Consider the following 17,859-nt stretch of genomic DNA (forward strand, 5'->3'; position numbering starts at 1 on the left):
TCCACATACCGCAAAAAAAAAAAAGGGATGGAGGGCTTCCCTGGTGGCGCAGTGGTTGAGAGTCCGCCTGCCGATGCAGGGGACACCGGTTCATGCCCCGGTCCGGGAAGATCCCACATGCCGCAGAGCAACTAGGCCCGTGAGCCATGGCCGCTGAGCCTGCGCGTCCGGAGCCTGTGCTCCTCAACGGGAGAGGCCGTGATAGTGAGAGACCCGTGCACCGCGATGAAGAGTGGCCCTCGCTTGCCAGAACTAGAGAAAGCCCTCGCACAGAAACGAAGACACAACACAGCAAAAATAAATAAATTAATTAATTTTTTAAAAACTCCTACCCCCAACATCAAAAAGAAAAAAAAAATTGACAATGCACTGGACAGCCTCCCATAACAAAGAATTTTAAATAATAATAATAAAAAACAATAATAATAGCTTACATGTATCAGATTCGTTTATTTAATCCTCACAACCACCCTGTGAGTTGGGTGCAATTATTAGCCTCATTTTACAGGTGAGGATACTGAGGCTCAGAAAGGTTAAAGTACCTTTTCTGGGTCACACAGCTTATAATTGCAGAGCTGGTACCTGATTTGAGGTATGTTCGATCTGGAAGCCCAGGCTGATTCTACCATATGACATATGATGCTGCCTGCCTTTCAAAGACAGTCCACAGGAGTGATAGTATTAAGTAGCCAGAATGGAGGGTAAATGTTGGAGGAAGAATGCACTTGACTGATTCTTAAGTCGCCCTAGAAAGGGAGCTCTCCACCACCAGCTCCCCTCCAGATATTGACCTGGCAGTACCATGGGCCAATTGTCATGGTCACTATGAATCTCAGAAATGATGTGTCATGCTTTCTAAAACATGCTTTCTGAAAAGACAGACTTTCTTTTTCATTGCAGCATACCCTTTACCCCAGCAGTTCCACTTCTAGAATTTTATCCTTCAGATATGCTTGCACATGCGTGAATGGACATATTTACAAAGTTACTCAGTGTTTTTAATGGCAAAAATTTGGAAGCAACCCAAATGTCTATCACTGGGAAATGGTTAAATAAATTGTGGAATATGCAGATGAGGAAATACTCCCCAGCCATAAAAAAACATTTAAAGTAAGCTCTATCTGCAGGAATACAGAAGAGACGTGTAGGAATGTGTCAGATATGGATCTTTACGACATATTGCTAAGTACAAAAAAAATAACAGTATGTATGTCATGTCACCACTTATGTCAGATATGCGGAGGGAGAAGCATAAGTACAGGTGTTTTCTCAGATATGCATGCATGACCTCTAGAAGGATCTAGAAGAAACAGGTACCACTCGTTGCTTTCAGAAAGGACCTAGGTGGTTGGGAGACAGAAGTGCAACAGGGAATTTTTGCTTTATCCCATTATGTATCATCTGAATGTGGGCAGCTATACCAAAATAAATCTATCTATATAAATATGCACACATATATGAATAATCATAAGGGAATGTTCATGGTCCATTAAAAAAAAGTCCCTGGACATGGCAGCAGAGACCCTGAATTTGATTATTGTTTCTGACACCTTGGAAAAGCTACTGGCTGTTTCTGAATCCAGGTTTTCTCAATTATAAGGGGGATGGTGGAGAGAGCCATAACTACTTCCCAGGGATGTTGAGAAGACAAAGAGGCAAAATGTATTTGATTCTTCATTCTCCAGATATTTGTTGAGCACTTATTCTGGGCCAGACCCTGGGGTCTGGGCTCAAAACTATGTATTAACAAGGTGTGTTCAGGAGCTATGCTCTCCCATCATGCATCATGGGATTACAGGCTAGGGGGAAGATGGGCATGAAATCAATATGTAGCTACGCAGTCGCCTGTTGTCAGAAATACTGCAGCAGGACAGAGCTCTGTGAGAGAGAATATTGCAGGAGATATAGGAGGCCTTTCTGAGACAGTGACATGAGCTCAGACCCACAGGCATTTGCTTGGCCAAGCGAGGAGGGAGAAGCAGTACAGGTGAGAATCCTGAGCCAGAAATAAACGTGGAGAGTTCACGGAACCAAAAGACAATCAAACTGGCTAAGGAGCAGACAGCTGGGGGGAGAGCTGGAGGCACAGGGGATGAAAGCATCCCAAGCTTTCAGGGGCGGGGGGATGGACCATGGGGTACCTTCCAGGGGCAGTGGGAAGACATTGGCGGTTCATCCCGAGGCCGAGGCAGTGCAGCGCAGCGGATAAGAGAGCAGGCTCAGGCAACCCGCTTCAAATCCTGGCTATCCCACTTCCTGGCATGTACCCTGGGGCATCCCTATGCTTCTCAGTAAGGAGGCAAGTAGTGCCTCTGGTACAGTGTGTGAGGTTTAAGTGCATCCCAGGAGGAGCTCTTAGCTCAGTGCCTGGTGCCTGTCACTGCTCAGCAGATGGCTTTGCAGCAGCAGCAGCCATAATAGTAGTTGCAGTGCATTTCTGAAAAACCATTCTAGAGCCAGGGTGGGCAAACGATGGCCCCTGGACCAAAGCCCAGCCTACGTCCTATTTTTGTGCTGTCCACAAGCTATGAATGTTTTTATTGATTGATTGATTGATTGATGGCTGAGTTGGGTCTTTGTTGCCACACGTGGGCTTTCTCTAGTTGCAGCGAGTGGGGCTACTCTTCATTGCGGTGTGCTGGCTTCTCATTACGGTGGCTTCTCTTGTTGTGGAGCACTGGCTCTAGGCACGCGGGCTTCAGTAGTTGTGGCACACGGGCTCAGTAGCTGTGCCACACGGGCTTAGTTGCTCCGCGGCATGTGGGATCTTCCCAGACCAGGGCTTGAACCTGTGTCCCTGGCATTGGCAGGCGGATTCTTAACCACTGCGCCACCAGGGAAGTCCCTGAGAATGGTTTTAACATTTTTAAATTAGTTTAACAAAAGAATAGTAATAATAATTCATGACACATGAAAGTTTTATGAAACTTACATTTTAGCACCTATAAGTAAAGTTTTATCAAGACACAGCTAACCCCATTCCTTTACGTATCATCTATGGCTATTGCTATGTGCCAACAACATAATTCAGTAGCTGAAACAGAGACCTACGGCCTGCAAAGCCTGGGATATTTACTATCTGGCCCTTTACAGAAAAATTTTCCCAATCCCTGCTCTAGAAATTGGATCAGAGAAGCTCAAAGATACAAGGAGGAAAAACAGTTAGGAGGCTCTTATAGAGTCTGAGCAAGAGGTAATGGTGAACAGGAGAGAAGGAGACAGCTGGGGGAGGGGTTCTGGAGAAGTGTGTTTGAAAACTAGGAAGGGCTTACAAACGTTGGCCCTTGCCAATCTTTCCTACATTGGCCATGGTCGTGACTACTTCTATCTGCAAGATTTAAGAGACTTTTGTGGTCTTGACATCAGCTCCAGCATTCTATAATTCTGAGACACTTTATAATAACTGCAGAGAATGATTTCAGGGTCCGGGGGACTGACAAGCTGGTGGCGTCACGGATGTATAATGCTGGCATCCTCTGAGCAAGCCCAGTGCTGGGGCGTATAAATAGAAGCCAGCAGTCATCAGGAAGTATTTCTGGGGCTGAGGTCATCCTCCCCTTACACTATCATGGCAGGACCAGGCGAGTGCTGGGTCCACATCTGTACCCAAAAAAACTCGAGATAGGAGAACATGATGGATTGGAGCAGGGACCAAAAAGTCGGCTGGAGAATAACACCTGTGAAAAAGGTAAAGCAGATGGATAATTACAGATTATCCAATTATGGTAGGTAATAGGTAGACATCTATGATGCCTACGCATCTACGATGCCCCAGGTGTTGCTGTCAGCTCTTTATACGAATTGCTTCATTTAATCCTCACGGTCAGTGTTATATGGTAGGTACCACAATTATCTCCATTTTACAGATGGGGACAAAGAGACAGAGAAGGGTAACTTGCCCAAGACAGTAGAACTCGTGCATGGAGGAGTCAGGATTCCATTCCAGGAGATCTGGGTCCTTACCTGCACCCAGTATGCTCCTGTACTTAACCTCTGTGCTTCAGTATTCTCTGTTCCAGCCCTCAGGGAGGTGAAGACTGGGGGTCACTTAGGAACCACATTTAGGGCCCTTCTGTTATTTCCCCTCACAACTCCCAGGGAGTATAATATGTGGTCTACAAGACAGCATTTATTATATTATGATCGAGTCATTGTTTTCTTGAAGTCACGTGTGGCTATCAGTCCTCGTTCATCAGCCTGCAATGCCATCCCATCACAACACACACACATACTACACACACGCACATGCTTAATGCAGTCTCATCAAAGTTGGATTAGGATTTCCAGTGAGCTTTTTTACAAGCTGCAGGTAATTCTCAAAGCACCCAGATCATGCCTGTGGGTTGTGGACAGGAGGCCACCACCAGATACACAGCCCAGGCCCTGTCCAGCTCTCCCTGCCGTATCACCAGGACAGTTCTTCCACTTAAGACCCAACCAAGTGGTGCAGGCATGCCTATCTGCCTAAGAAACAGAAGTTAGACCTAACGATCCACAGCAACGATAATTATAACTGCCAATTATTAAAGTCATGTGCCTTCAATTTAATCTTCGCAACAACCTGTGGGTTGAAGAAACTGGGTGGGGGGTTATTATCTCTGTGTTACTTACAAGGGAAACAGAGGGTCAGAGTGTTGAAGTTCTTGCCACAGAGCCTCAGGGAGAAAACGTCTGAGTCGGTATCCACACTCAGGACGGCCTGACTCTGGACCCCTGCCCCAAACTGTGAGGCCACAGCAACTCCAGGAAGGAAGGAATGAGGAATGTCTAAGGAGCACCTCAGTTCAGTAGATAGTTATCGATCACATACCACGTGCCCAGGACTGTATTAAGTCCTGGAGATGCAATAAGACAGAAACAGTCCCGGCCTAATAGAATTTAGAATTCAATGAATACAACTACAGAATTTATTCATTTAACCAATGTTCATTGAGAGTCATTCTGCCAGAGCCAGATACAATTCTAAGTGTTTGAAGATGTGGCACTGAACAGAAAAGGCAGGGATGCTGTCTTCATAATGTTAGGACATTTCAAAACAATGTAATGGAGCATTTTAGGCAGTGAAAAAGTTGGAAGGGGAAACCAGTCTTATACTCGGCCCCAGCTGGGATGTGCCTTCCCAGCCCTCTAGGGAGCCATCTAGCTGTTAGTGGGACGTCTGGGCTGCTGAGAGGGCGGTCACCCACCCAGGCACTTCCCAGCGTCACATCCCAGGAGGGGGTCTGAGAGAGGTTGGCTGGATTCTAGCACTGGGTAGCTAATCCCAGCTGTGCTGAATCCCCTGGGGCTCTCCAATTATTATAAGAGGTGTCATGAAGTTCTCCTCACAAGTGCTGCAGAAGAGATGATTTTTAATTCACTTGCATTTAAAGAATGACTATGCTGGCAAACAACATTGTGTCATGGAGGGAGAAGAAGGTGGCTCCCAGACAGGGAGTGCCACGATGTTAATTGCCTGCTCCAAAATGTCTGGGAATAAAAGAGGTGTTTTTAATTAAGTGCCTTAGAAGTGGAGGCAGAGAGGGGAGACGTGGTTGGAAATTTTCAAATGAAACAAAGCAGGTCTCTCCTCTGCAGTCTGGGGAGGGTACACTACCAACACACTCCCCAGAGCTCATGGCAACTGTGCTTGGAGGGTCTCCATAGCTGGACCGCTGCCATGAGGATACGTTTTATCAGAATCTGGGTTAGGGTAGAGGTGGCACATAGAATTTACAAGCGCCAGTGACCATCTCCTTCAGGCTGGGATTGAGACCTCAGAGGACTCTGCAAGTAAACACTGGTCCCAGGTGTGCCAAGCCAGCATGGCTTCCCTCCTGCTGAGGGGCACAGGTCCCAAGGCAATGTGAAGTTTCCTCTTTAAAGTGAGTCAGTGTGGAGGAAAGTACTCCATATATAAAGAAGCAGGTGGTCCTACGTGACAAACTCAAACTGGTGCTGATTAAATGGTTGAAGTTTGGAAACCCTGATTTGGTCCATCCCCATCTTTCCTGAGTTTGAGATGGAGAAACTGAGGCTCAGAAAGTGGACATGAAATGCCCAAGGACACACAGCAGTACGCTTCTCCTGACCTCTTCTTCAGTGCTCTTTCACATCTACCACACGGGAAGTTTCAGACTTTCATGAAAGAAGTGGGATTCAAGCTCGCAAGATCAGCTCAGAAGCCCTGTGTCAATGAGGGCAGAAGGAAATGCTTCCTTTATTTCTCTAAAAGGGAATGAATCAAGACCCTTTAAAGATCCAGGGACATTGAAGGCACGTCTTCCAGTCAGGATGTCCCCACAGCACCCAATTCCCTTCATAAGAGCCGCTGAGCATCCTTTATAAGGCAATAACAGTATATTCACCATCATAGAGACCTAAAGTGTTCATGATAATCCTATGAAAATGGCTTTAAAATCCCACCACTTAGTAATTCTTCTTCTGCGAAGATGGAGTAGACGTACTTTTCCCTATTCCTCCTGCAAAGTACAACTAAAATCCCTGGACATTGCAAGCAAAACCACTTACAAACATACAAAGACTCTGGAGGGTGGAGAGAAGAAGGCAGACCAATTAGGAACCTCTGGATCTGAGGAACGGCACAACAGTGATTTCCCTGGGTTTTCTTTTGCTTCATACACCCCAGAGTTGAAGCCGACAAAGCCAGCAACCTACAAACACCAACAGGTGCTGACAAAAAAGCCCCAGTGAAACTCAACCAAAGCCTGCTTTCTCTAGTCACAGGACAAGGAAAGGAACACAGGAGCAAGACAGAAAATGTGAAGACAACATCTGTCCTCCAGCCAAACACCACAGAAAACACTGTGACCCAGCCCCACTCACACCCGCAAAGGCCACGTGAGGAGCCCAGACTTCCACCCTGCTGTGGCTGTAATGAGGTGCCACACACAGCCACTAGGGTCATGTCAGAGAAGGCCAAGAGGGTAGCCAGGACTCTCATCACCACTGGTCTCAGTGGAGATCATGTAGGAGCCCGGACCTCCACCTTCCCCCAACAATAATGAGGTGTCTCTCCTCTCCCTGTAGGGTGGTGTCAGTGGAGACCACATGGGAAACTGAAATCCCAACCCCTGCCCAACAGTGATGAGGAGTCCCCCTCTCAGGTACCAACAGAGGTCAAGTGGGAAACCTGGACTTCTATCCCCATCTGGCAGAAACAAGACAGAGCCGCTCTCCTTTCCTATGCCAGAGTGATATCAGTGAAAGCCAGCTAAAACATAAGGTTTAAATAAGACCCAGAGTCTCACAATATAACATGAATATGTCCGTGTTTCAGTCTAAAATCTTATGCCATACCAAGAACCAGAAAGATCTCCAACTGAATGAAACAAGACAATCAAGAAGCACCAATGTCATGGGGCTTCCCTGGTGGTGCAGTGGTTGAGAGTCCGCCTGCCAATGCAGGGGACGCGGGTTTGTGCCCCGGTCCGGGAAGATCCCACATGCCGCGGAACGGCTGGGCCCATGAGCCATGGCTGCTGAGCCTGCGCATCCGGAGCCTGTGCTCCGCAACGGGAGAGGCCACAACAGTGAGAGGCCCGCGTACTGCAAAGAAAAAAAAAAAAAAAGAAGCACCAATGCCAAGATGACAGAACTACATTAGAATTACCTGACACAGACTTTAAAGCAGTCATGATAAACATGATTCCAAGAATCAAATGAACCTGCTTCAAAGGAAAAAATTGAAATCCTCATCAAAGACACAGAAAGTCTCAGCAAAGAAATAGAAGATATAAAGGAAAAGCAAATGGAAATTTTCAACCTGAAAAATACAATATCCAAAAGAAAAGCTTCAGAGGATGGACTCAACAGAATAATGGAGGGAACAAAGGAAAGAAACAGTGAATTCAGAGATAAAGCAGTAGAAGTCACCCAATCTGAACAACAGAAAATAAATAGACTGAAGAAAAAGAAAAGAGCAGAGCCTCAAGGAAATGTGGGACCATAACAAAAGACCTAACATTTGTGTCACTGGAGTCCCAGAAGGACAGGAGAAAGAAGACAAGGATGAAAGATTATCAAAGAAATAATGGCCCAAAACATCCCAAATTTCATAAGAAACATAAAACTACAGATTTAAGAAGCTGAGTGAACCCCTAACAGGTTAATCATGTATGTACCAAAAAAGGAACTACAAAATCTGTAAAGCAAAAACGGATAGAATGGAAAGAAGAACCAGACAAATTCACAAGTACACTTGGAAATTTCAATAGCCTTCTTTCAACTGATAAAACAACTAGACAAAAATTAGCAAGGGTATAAAACTCAACAACACCATCAACCAACAAGATCTAATAGACATGTATAGAACACTCTGCACAATAACAGAGGAATACACATTCTTTTCAAGTGTCCACAGAACATATACCAAGATAAACTATATTCTGGGCCTTCCAAGCTCAGTGGTTATCAGCAGAATTCACTTCCTTGTGGTTGCAGGACTGAGGTCCCCATTGTCTTAACTGTCAGCCAGGGACTGATCTCAACTTCTAGAGGTGGCTCTTAGTTCCTTGCCACATGGCCTCTCCACCTCAGCAGCAGAGAATCATCCTTGTGTAAAATCTTTCTCACACTGTGAATGTCTCTGACTTCCTCAACAAAATCTGCTTTTACAGAGCTCATAAGATTAGATCAAGCCTATCCAGAAATCTTCATAATTTCCAGATTTTAAGGCCAACTGACTTGAGACTATAATTATGTTTGCAAAATTCTTTCACAGCAGTATCTTGGTTAGTGCTCATTTGAATAAGCAGAGGCTGGGAATCTTGAGGGCCATCATAGGCTTCTACTAGCCCATATTCCATGTTAGGCAAGAGAGGAGGACACAGAGATGACTGGTAAAATACCTATCCTCAAGGGATTACAGTCAAGTGAATGTAGCAAATACAAAGAAGTGATTCAACTACAGGGCAGTAATTGCTAATGCAAAGAAAGTGCAATATTCTGTAGGAATTCCGAGGAGGCATTAACTCTTTCGGGAAGAGTGCAGGAAAGCTTCCCAAAGGGAGTGACATCTGATCCGAGTCTTGAAGCACAGTGGAGGGAAGGCATTCCAAGTAGAGGGTGCACCATTTACAAAGTTAGAAAAGACCACAGCAAATTTAGAGAATGACAAGTTATCCACTGATGCTGAATCTTAGAGGACAGGTTTTAAACGATGCATGGACACAGCATTAAATAACCCTGACTCGGAAAGAAAGTCATTCCTTTGCAATTCTCTTTCTATCCTTTCAATTAGCTCAAGAAAAAATTATCAGTTTGGTGTTAGCCTTGTCGTTAACACCTTTCTAACATCTTTACCCTCTGGCTCCACCTTCTGAAAATGAAAGTATCTAGCTAGCTTAACAGCACTGTTTCTTTCTGTGGATTATTTTTACTGCTATCTTTCATTTGTTACAATCAGTATTGGTTTTTCTTTTTCCATTGTGATAAAAAGATTATCATTATTATTATTAAGTACATACATTTAAGTTTTGAATGTAAATCAGTGTAAATTGAAATGTTAAATAAATATATTACAGGTGGTACATATGCCTCTGGGGCAAAAATTGGGAAGGTGGTGTGCAAATGAGTTAATTTGGGACACAAAGGTGTAATAAGAAGCAGGCAGGATTTGCAGTCAGTCAAACTTGGTTTTAAGTTCGACTCCTCTATGGGTCTTAGTTTTCTGCCACAAATTAAGGAAATGATACACCTACTTAGAAGGTTGTGAAGATTAAGTGAAACCAAGTGTAAGAAGCATCTTCTAGGTGGCCTTGTGCACGGTAGGCATTTGGAGTTCCCATCACAGTGCGTATCTCTGAAGAATGGAAACCTCGGTTTTTGGCAACACCAAACAGGACCTTAACTCTAGCACCTACTGAGTATCTGTACTTGGTAAATATTACATAGGAGTATACATCTGCTTAGGATCTGGATCCTGTACATGTGTGTGCGTGCGGGGGGTGTGGTGTCCTTAGGCTAAATCCAGCTGTTTTGTGAAAAACAACTGATATCAGGAAAAGCATTTGACTCAGAGGAGTGGCCAGCCCAGGCATCATGGACCCGCCTCTCCACCCCTTGTCTGGCTTTCTCTATGATCTCAGAATGCTACATCCCACAGAGATCAGTGGGAAGCTCATCTGGAATATTCAGATATATGTGCAAATGAAAACACAAGGAAAATACCTCCCACTTCAGTCATCTATTGCTATGTAATAAACTACCTTAAAACGTGGTGGTGTTGAACAACTATTATTTTATTACCATTGCTCATGATTCTGGGGGTTGACTGGGTTAAACTGAGTGGCTCTTCTTCTCTATGTGATGTCAACTGGGGCTGCAGTCAACTGGGAGGTGTTAGTTTGGAGCACCCAAGATGGCTCACTCACACGGCTAAAGCCTGACTGGGAGTCAGCCAGAAATCAGCTGGGGCTGTTGTCTGTAGCATCTTGATTTTCCTCCATGTGGCCTCCCCAAGAAGCTTGGGCTTCTCACAACATGGCAGCAGAATTCCAAGAGGAAGGAAGCAGAAAATGCCAGTCTCTTAAGGCCTGGGCTCCCATGTCTCAGAATATCACTGTCATAGCATCAAAGCCATCACAGGACTAGTTCAGATTCAAGGGGAGGGGAGATAAATGCCACCTCTTAATGGCGAAGTCTCTTTCATACGGTGAGGGAAAGGATTGACTGCAGTCATCTTGCGAGACCATGTACCACGCCTCCTGAAGCTTTCACTCACTGCAAAGGGTTTCCACTCTAGAATTATGTGTATATTTCAACCCAGTGATTAGTTATCAAGGAATTTATCATAAGGAGGTAATCTTGGATGGTTCAAAAAATTTGACGTAAGGTTTTCCATTGCTAACGTTTCTCATGCTAGGAATCCAGATGAGGACTAACCACCCACAGTGTCTCACCAGACACAAATCCTATGCATCATAGAAATTGAAGACTTGACCCCGGGAACTGATGTTCTTAGCTAAGGTCATTTGAGGTAAACAGAAGATGTGTATACTCTTAAAAAGCATTGACTCCCTAGAACTGGATAAGCCCTGACAAGAAGTACACTTCATTCATTCATTCATTCAGCAATCATTTGTGGTGCACCTGTGATACGCCATGTTGGTTTAAACATAGGGATACAGCAGCAATGAATGAAACAAAGTACCTGGCTGCAGGAACTTTACATTCTAGTGGGGAGACAACCAAATAAATGCATAAGTACATATAAAATGGCATATGATAAAAAGACCTTGTTGAGTGATAATTCTCTTCCAAGGTTCTGCAAGAAAGGAGAGACAGAATCTCATAGGAGGCACGTTCAGACCCCTTTTGGTAAGATAGCAAATGATGAAGAAGGAGCATAGAAACAGCATTGGTCTTGCAGTTACAAGACAGATTTATATAGTGGTTCAGAATTCAGTTTGTGAACTTGAACTAATGACTGTAACCTTTATAAGCCTCGGTAACCTTCTCTGTAAAATGGGAACAATAGTCCAGTTCTGCTTTCCTTACAGAGGTGATACAAGGACTAAACCAGACTGTAAAATCAAGCAAATAATAGGTTCTGAGTTTTCCCCATTTGGTAAATTTTTAACTCTCCCCTCCAAGCAGGATCAAGTCACTGCCAAGCCAAGCTCCTGCTGTAAACGTGAAAACATCAAGTCCCAGCTCCGATGTTACCAGTGCCGTGGGATTGATCTCAGGGCATGAGACATTTTCTTCTCAAGCCATGGCGGGAGGTGGGGGGAGATGCCGACATGGAAGGAGACAGCCTCTGTCTAGGACACTTCCTTTCTTCCTTTCACTTGCAGGTATTGAGTAAAGCAATCTGAATGTTCTGAAAGGTCACCCTCTGTCTCGCTTTGTTGTAAGACATGTCAGTAGTGGCCATTCTGTGCTACAGTCGGTAAATTGATATGTAATAATTTTCATTTCTCTTAAGAGTCTTATAGTGGAAAAAGTAAATAAATGTAACACGTGGAAAGATCCATACCAAAATTATAAGCAGTACCTGGTTGGACTGCTGATGCTTTCTTTTTCTTGCTTGCTTCTCTGTGTTTTGTGTTTTCTGTTTTCACTCATTTAGAAAAATACTTATCTAGCATGTTCATGCAGGGATCAGGTAGCTGGGTGGGATGACCCCACAATTCCCATCTCAGTTCCAAATCTTTGCTGGTCCCCTACGTTTCTTTTGAGTTTACACGCCAGTGTGGATTTGTTGTCATTAGATTAGGGGCCCCATCAGGGCAATGCTGCTTTTTATTTCTTCTCCTCCTGACATTTCTAAATTTTCAAGACTTTTAAACAGGCCTAGTTCTCACCAAATCACGAACAGGAGCCGTTTCCTCCCCGCTAGGCCTCTATAAATCACTGTGATAGACTCCTGTCTTTCCTTGGTTTTGAAGCCACCAGACAAAGATTTGAATCCAGATTCTTCTCCTTATTGGCTGAGTAACTTTGTTCTTTTTTTGTGTGTGTGATACGCGGGCCTCTCACTGCTATGGCCTCTCCCACTGCTGAGCACAGGCTCCGGACGCGCAGGCTCAGCGGCCATGGCTCACGGGTCCAGCCGCTCCACAGCATGTGGGATCTTCCCAGACTGGGGCACGAACCCATGTCCCCTGCATTGGCAGGCGGACTCTCAACCACTGCACCACCAGGGAAGCCCTTGGCTGAGTAACTTTGAAGAAGCTTCTTAACCTCTCCGAACTGCAGTTTTGTCATCTGTAAAATGGGAGAAACAATACCTGCAGGGAAGGTGGTGGTAAGCATTTGACAAGATAATGGGTAAGAAGGGCTGGCACATAATAAAGGCTCAAAAGGTAATTGCTGTTAATAAAAAGTAGTCTTGGGAAGCCCTAGAGGCTGTTCTAGGTTGAGGGTAGAGCTTGGGTTGTTAATAAAAGGCAGAATTGTACAATCATTAAGAACTCTGGCTCTGGCCTCTAAAGAACCCAGTTTAAATCCCTGCTCCCTGCATTGCCCTGGGCAACTTACTACATTTCTAAGAGGCTTGGCTTCCTCACCTGTAAAATGCACATAACAATAACTTACCATAACAGTGTTTCTCAAAATATTATCCAGGGATCCTGGAGGCCCCCAAGACCCTTCCAGGGGTCTTCAAGGTAAAATTTACTTTGGTGATAGGGCTAAAACATTACTTGCCCTGTTCACTCTTATTTTTTCTCAAGTATACAGTAGTTTTCCAGAGGCTCCGTGACATGTCATAGTATCATTGCTCCCATGACTAACGGAAAGTGTGTTTGTAAATTCCTGTGCTTTCATTTGTTTTTCAGTTCAATTTCTAACATGGTAAATATCAAGATGTATGTAACTCATGTAAACAAAAGCTACTCCGGGTCCTCAATAATTTTAAGAGTCTAAAGGGACCTAAGACAAAACACTTGGAGAATCGTTGCCTGTTAGGGTTGTTGTAAAGATTAAGTACTGTACACCTGAGACTAATACAATGTTGTAAGTCAACTATACTTTAGTAAAAAAAAAAAAAGATTAAGTAGCTACTGGTGTATGTATACAAAGCACTCAATAAACATTATCCCTATAATTATTGGTTCCAAATCTCCTGGATCATATCAGACAAGGGTCTGTCTACTCCACCTATACGTAAAGCAAACTGAAATCATAGCACTTGATGCAAAAGTCACCCTTGTTTTATCCCCTCCTGTTTGTTTATATAGTGAAGGTTCAGCCCATGCTAAACTTTGAACAATTTAAAGATACTGCAGTCATCAAAGGCTCCCCACTTGAGATCCAAGTGCCCTGAAGACATGAGAACTCAGCGGACAGTCCAGAGGGTTTACCCTGCTTGGCTCAACCTTGACCCTTCCATCCTATTACTCGCTGGCCCAGCCAGAAGAAGGCGTTACTGAGGTGGAGGCGGAGGAAACGTGGCTTACAAAACCCCGTCCTAAGTGGTTGACCAGCAAAAGGAGGTGCCGCCTCAAAACGGGAATAGCTTCCTGAAGGTTTCATTAATTTCCATGGAAACAAACTAAGAACCGTAGTTACTTTCAAGGGAAGGTGGGGAAACGGTGGGATGACCTGGAAGAGTCAAGAGTAAGCGATATAAAAATATTAGAGTTGCGGGTCGAGGGGTCTTTTTCTTTCACTTTTCAGACACACCATTGAGGGAAGAACAAAAAATCGGCATCCCTAAATTCCGGTATTGATGGCAAGTAGATGAGGATTTTAGACGGTAGGTATCAAATGAGTGTGAGAAAGATGCGGCACTAACTGGATCATAGTCATACAGGAAGTTCTTAACGGACCCCTTTAAGGGCCGGCCAGGGCAGTTCGCCTGTCAGGTAGGAGAGCACCTCGCGAGAGACCCCCTCCAAGGCCAGGACCTAGCTTTATGCACCGTTAACTAACAAACAAACAAACCCTACATCCGCAATAACGGAACAAACAGGTGCAAGCCAGTAAGAAAGTTTTGCATATGAGCTATTTTTATTGCAGAAATTTCTGGGGACCCAAAGAAGGGGTTCTGTTAGAGAAATTGGAGCCCTAGGAGAGACCCTAGAAAAACTTTGTAGCTACTTTCTTCTCCTCATCCTAGGAAATTGCCGAAAGGTCTCCAGGTGCGTTGGCCTCGCAGTCAGCCCCAGAGCCAGCCGTTTTCACCCCAGTCCCTGTCCTCACCTCCAGCCACTCCGCCGTACACGGCCACCTGTTGCTGCCCTCGCGCCCAGAGCCGAGTCGCAAGCCGCCGCTAGAGTTCGTTCTAATTCCCCGGAGCAAAGGCCGGCCGGGAAGCCCCGACACCCCGCCCCTGCTCATCTTCAGGGCAGGCGGGGACTCCGCTGAGCCTCCCAGCCCCAGGCTCCCGTTGTCTCCCCGCTGCGCTCGGACGTCAAAAGTGGACCCCAGACAGCATCCCCTTGTCCCCGCTTGGCTCGTGCGCGCTCGCGCTCAGCTCACACCTGGGAGATGCTAACGCGCCGAGATGCCCACGGAGGAGAAACTGGTCCATCCGGGCAGGAGCGGGCGGCATAGACAGGTTGCTCTCCGTGAGATTCCAAAGCGTCCCCTGAATCCCAGATCCCTTAGAGCTCCGCAGCTGAGCGCTGTTGCAGGAACGCCGCGTCCCAAACGCAAGCTCACGGTTGCAGAGGCCGCAGGCGAAGAGCGGCGAGATCCTGACTCGCCTTTGCTCTCAGGCGCCGGAGGGGATCCGGGGGGGGGGGGGCGGGGGCGGGGGCGGCGGTTAGGGATGCCCTCGCGCCAGGGACGCCGGAGTCCCAATTCCGAAAGAGACCCGCCTCGCTTCCGAGGGACTTCCCTGCGAGCGCCGCAGGGGTGTGCATTTCTCGAAGTCTGAGAATCCCGGCGAAAGCTGGCCCGACAAGAGTTGAAGTCAGCTCCCGGGGCGTCTGTTTGTTTATTGGCTCTTAGGGGAAAAGTTTGAGGATGTTGAACCAACCTCAGACCTGGCGCAAGCGGAAATCTCAGAATCTCTCCAGCAAAAGTCATCTAATTTCGACCCGTTATATAAGTGGGGGGCTCTTTCTTACCCTCCCTACCCCAAGCCCTCTCATTACTATTCCAGGAGTTAAATGTGTCTCGCTTAAAAAATTTTTTTTAAGTTATTATTATTTCTTTGAAGGCGGGAGAAAGAGCAGGCAGAGCCGGGGGCGCGCGGCAGCCCCACCCTCGCGCTGCCCGTTGGGCTGCGGCAGGAACGCGGGATCCCGGGTGCCGCCGGCTCAGGGCGAGCAGCCGAGCCCCGCGGTCCCTCCGTCCGCCACTCCACGTGGTCAAGATCAACAGTTTGTTGAGCTCATCAGTGACACCTTGAACTTTTCATAAAGAAAATGGGTATTGCAGCGGGAGGGTTCGGCCGCGGCCGCCGCGCCGGGTCCTGCTTAATATTCAATGATCTCGCTCGCGCCTCCCCCTCCTCCCCTCGCAGAAATTCCACCGAGTCCGTTACTGGGCTCAGACTTTTAAGTTAATTTACTGCCCTCCCCCCAACCTTGGCTAGTAACCAGCGCCTTTAGGGCTAGCTTCCCCCCCCCACCCCCGGCTCCCGCCTGAAAATGACATTTCGCCGGCGTCTCCGGAGGGGGCTGAATTTCACTTTGTAACTTTCTGCGGAACCCGAGCCCGGGTGGCAGCTCGGGTGGTGGTATCGTATGCAAATACGCATGCTGACGTTACAGATCATGTGGGTTTTGGCGTAGATTCCCCACTGATCGAGACATTTTTTTCCCCTTTTTTTTTCTTCTTCTTTTTTTTTTTTTTTTTCTCTTTCTTTCTAAAAATTTTGGCCACTGTTCTCCGAACGGGGGCTTCTTCTGTCTGTCTGTCTGGCAGGCTGGCTTTCCCCCTCTTTCCCACGGAGCCCGAGCCGGGCGCCCGGTGGGGAGTGGGGAGTAGGTGGGGGGAGCCAGCAGAGTTCCATTTTGGAACGCCCGTGCCGCGTCTCCGCGTTCCCAGCCCGGGTCTCCGCGTTCCCAGCCCCGGCGCAGGTAAGAAACTTCGCCCCGGCGCGGAGCACCCCCCGCCCGGCGCCGCCGGCCCCAAGCCCCGCACGCCGGGCACCGGCCACTCCAGCCCAACTTTCCCACCGCTGCCGCCGCCGCCGCCGCCGCCGCGGCTCCCGAAAATGTGTTGTTAATGGGACTTGGCCGGGTTTGCGATTGGAAGGGGGGGGGCGGGAGGGAGGGTGCAGGCTCTTTTTGCGGGTAGGAGGAGATCAGAGGATCCAGAGGTGGGGGAGATTTTTTTTAAAGAGTTTTGATTACAAGTTTGGATCAATGGGAGGCAGACCGAGGAGGAGGAGGAGGAGGAAAAACATGTCTACGTTTCCCTATGTCGACATAAGCCACAAAAAAATATGGCGTCCGCTTTCGACAGGGCGTTACGTAGACCCGACTCTGTTTTTATTTATTTATTTCGTGGCCGGCTCCCTCCCTTTTTGGCCAAACTGCGGCGCTTTGTGCGAACGGGGCCGGTCCCGCGGGGACTCCACCGGGACGTGGCCCCGGCTCCGCGGGGTTTGGCGGGCGGGGGGCTGCGTGTGTGTGCTCCCCTCCCTCCCCCGCTCTCCCCTCTTCTCCCCTCTCCCGGTGACGATTCGCCGTAATGTGGTGGCAGGAAGCATGACGCCGTGGGTTGAGGCTGCCTCTCCTCTCCGCGCTCCTGGTGGCTGCAGGCAGCAGGCGCGCGGCGCGGGCGGGCGGCCGCCCGAGCTACCTGCCGGGGGCCGGGCCGGAGTGCGGCGCTGTCCCCACGCCCCGCTCAGGTGCCGGAGAACCCGCGTGGGGAGGGGCGGCGGGGGACCCTGGGGACCCCCGGGCCCGGCTGCCCGCCGCCCGCGGGCCCGCGCCCGCAGCCCGCCCAAGCCCACGATCGCCCCCCGGAACGGCAGCTGGCGCTTTTCGTCTGCCCCACGAGAGGTTCATCTTTGTTGGTGTTGCGGCTCCTTTGTGGCGTCCCCGGGACTTGGTATCTTCGCCTTTGCAAACTTGCCCCTTTCCCAGCCGCTTTGCAGGAGGCTGGAAGAGCAGCGGAAAGTTGGAAAGCAGTGAGCATCACAGCACGGTCCCCTCGGCCTCGTCGCCGTGCGGAGCTCGGGAGGCGGCGGCGGACGACCGGGAGGAGGAGGGTGGTGTGTTAGGCTGCGGAGAAAACTTGCTGGGAAGCCAAGTTGTGATTTGCTCAGGCTTCCACCTGATGGATCGGCTTCAAAGCCAGCGGGGTCTCTGTCTTCAGCTATTGCCGAGATGGCCTTTTGTTTGTCTGGGAGGTGGGGGGAGGAGGAAGGTGAGGAAATAATGACTTTCCCTGGACCCCTCCCCTTTGAAAGTGTCGCTGCCCAGCTTGGGCCCCAGGGATCACCAAGTCTCT

Source organism: Hyperoodon ampullatus (assembly GCF_949752795.1).
Source record: "Hyperoodon ampullatus genome assembly, chromosome: 17".
In the NCBI taxonomy this organism is placed as follows: domain Eukaryota; kingdom Metazoa; phylum Chordata; class Mammalia; order Artiodactyla; family Ziphiidae; genus Hyperoodon; species Hyperoodon ampullatus.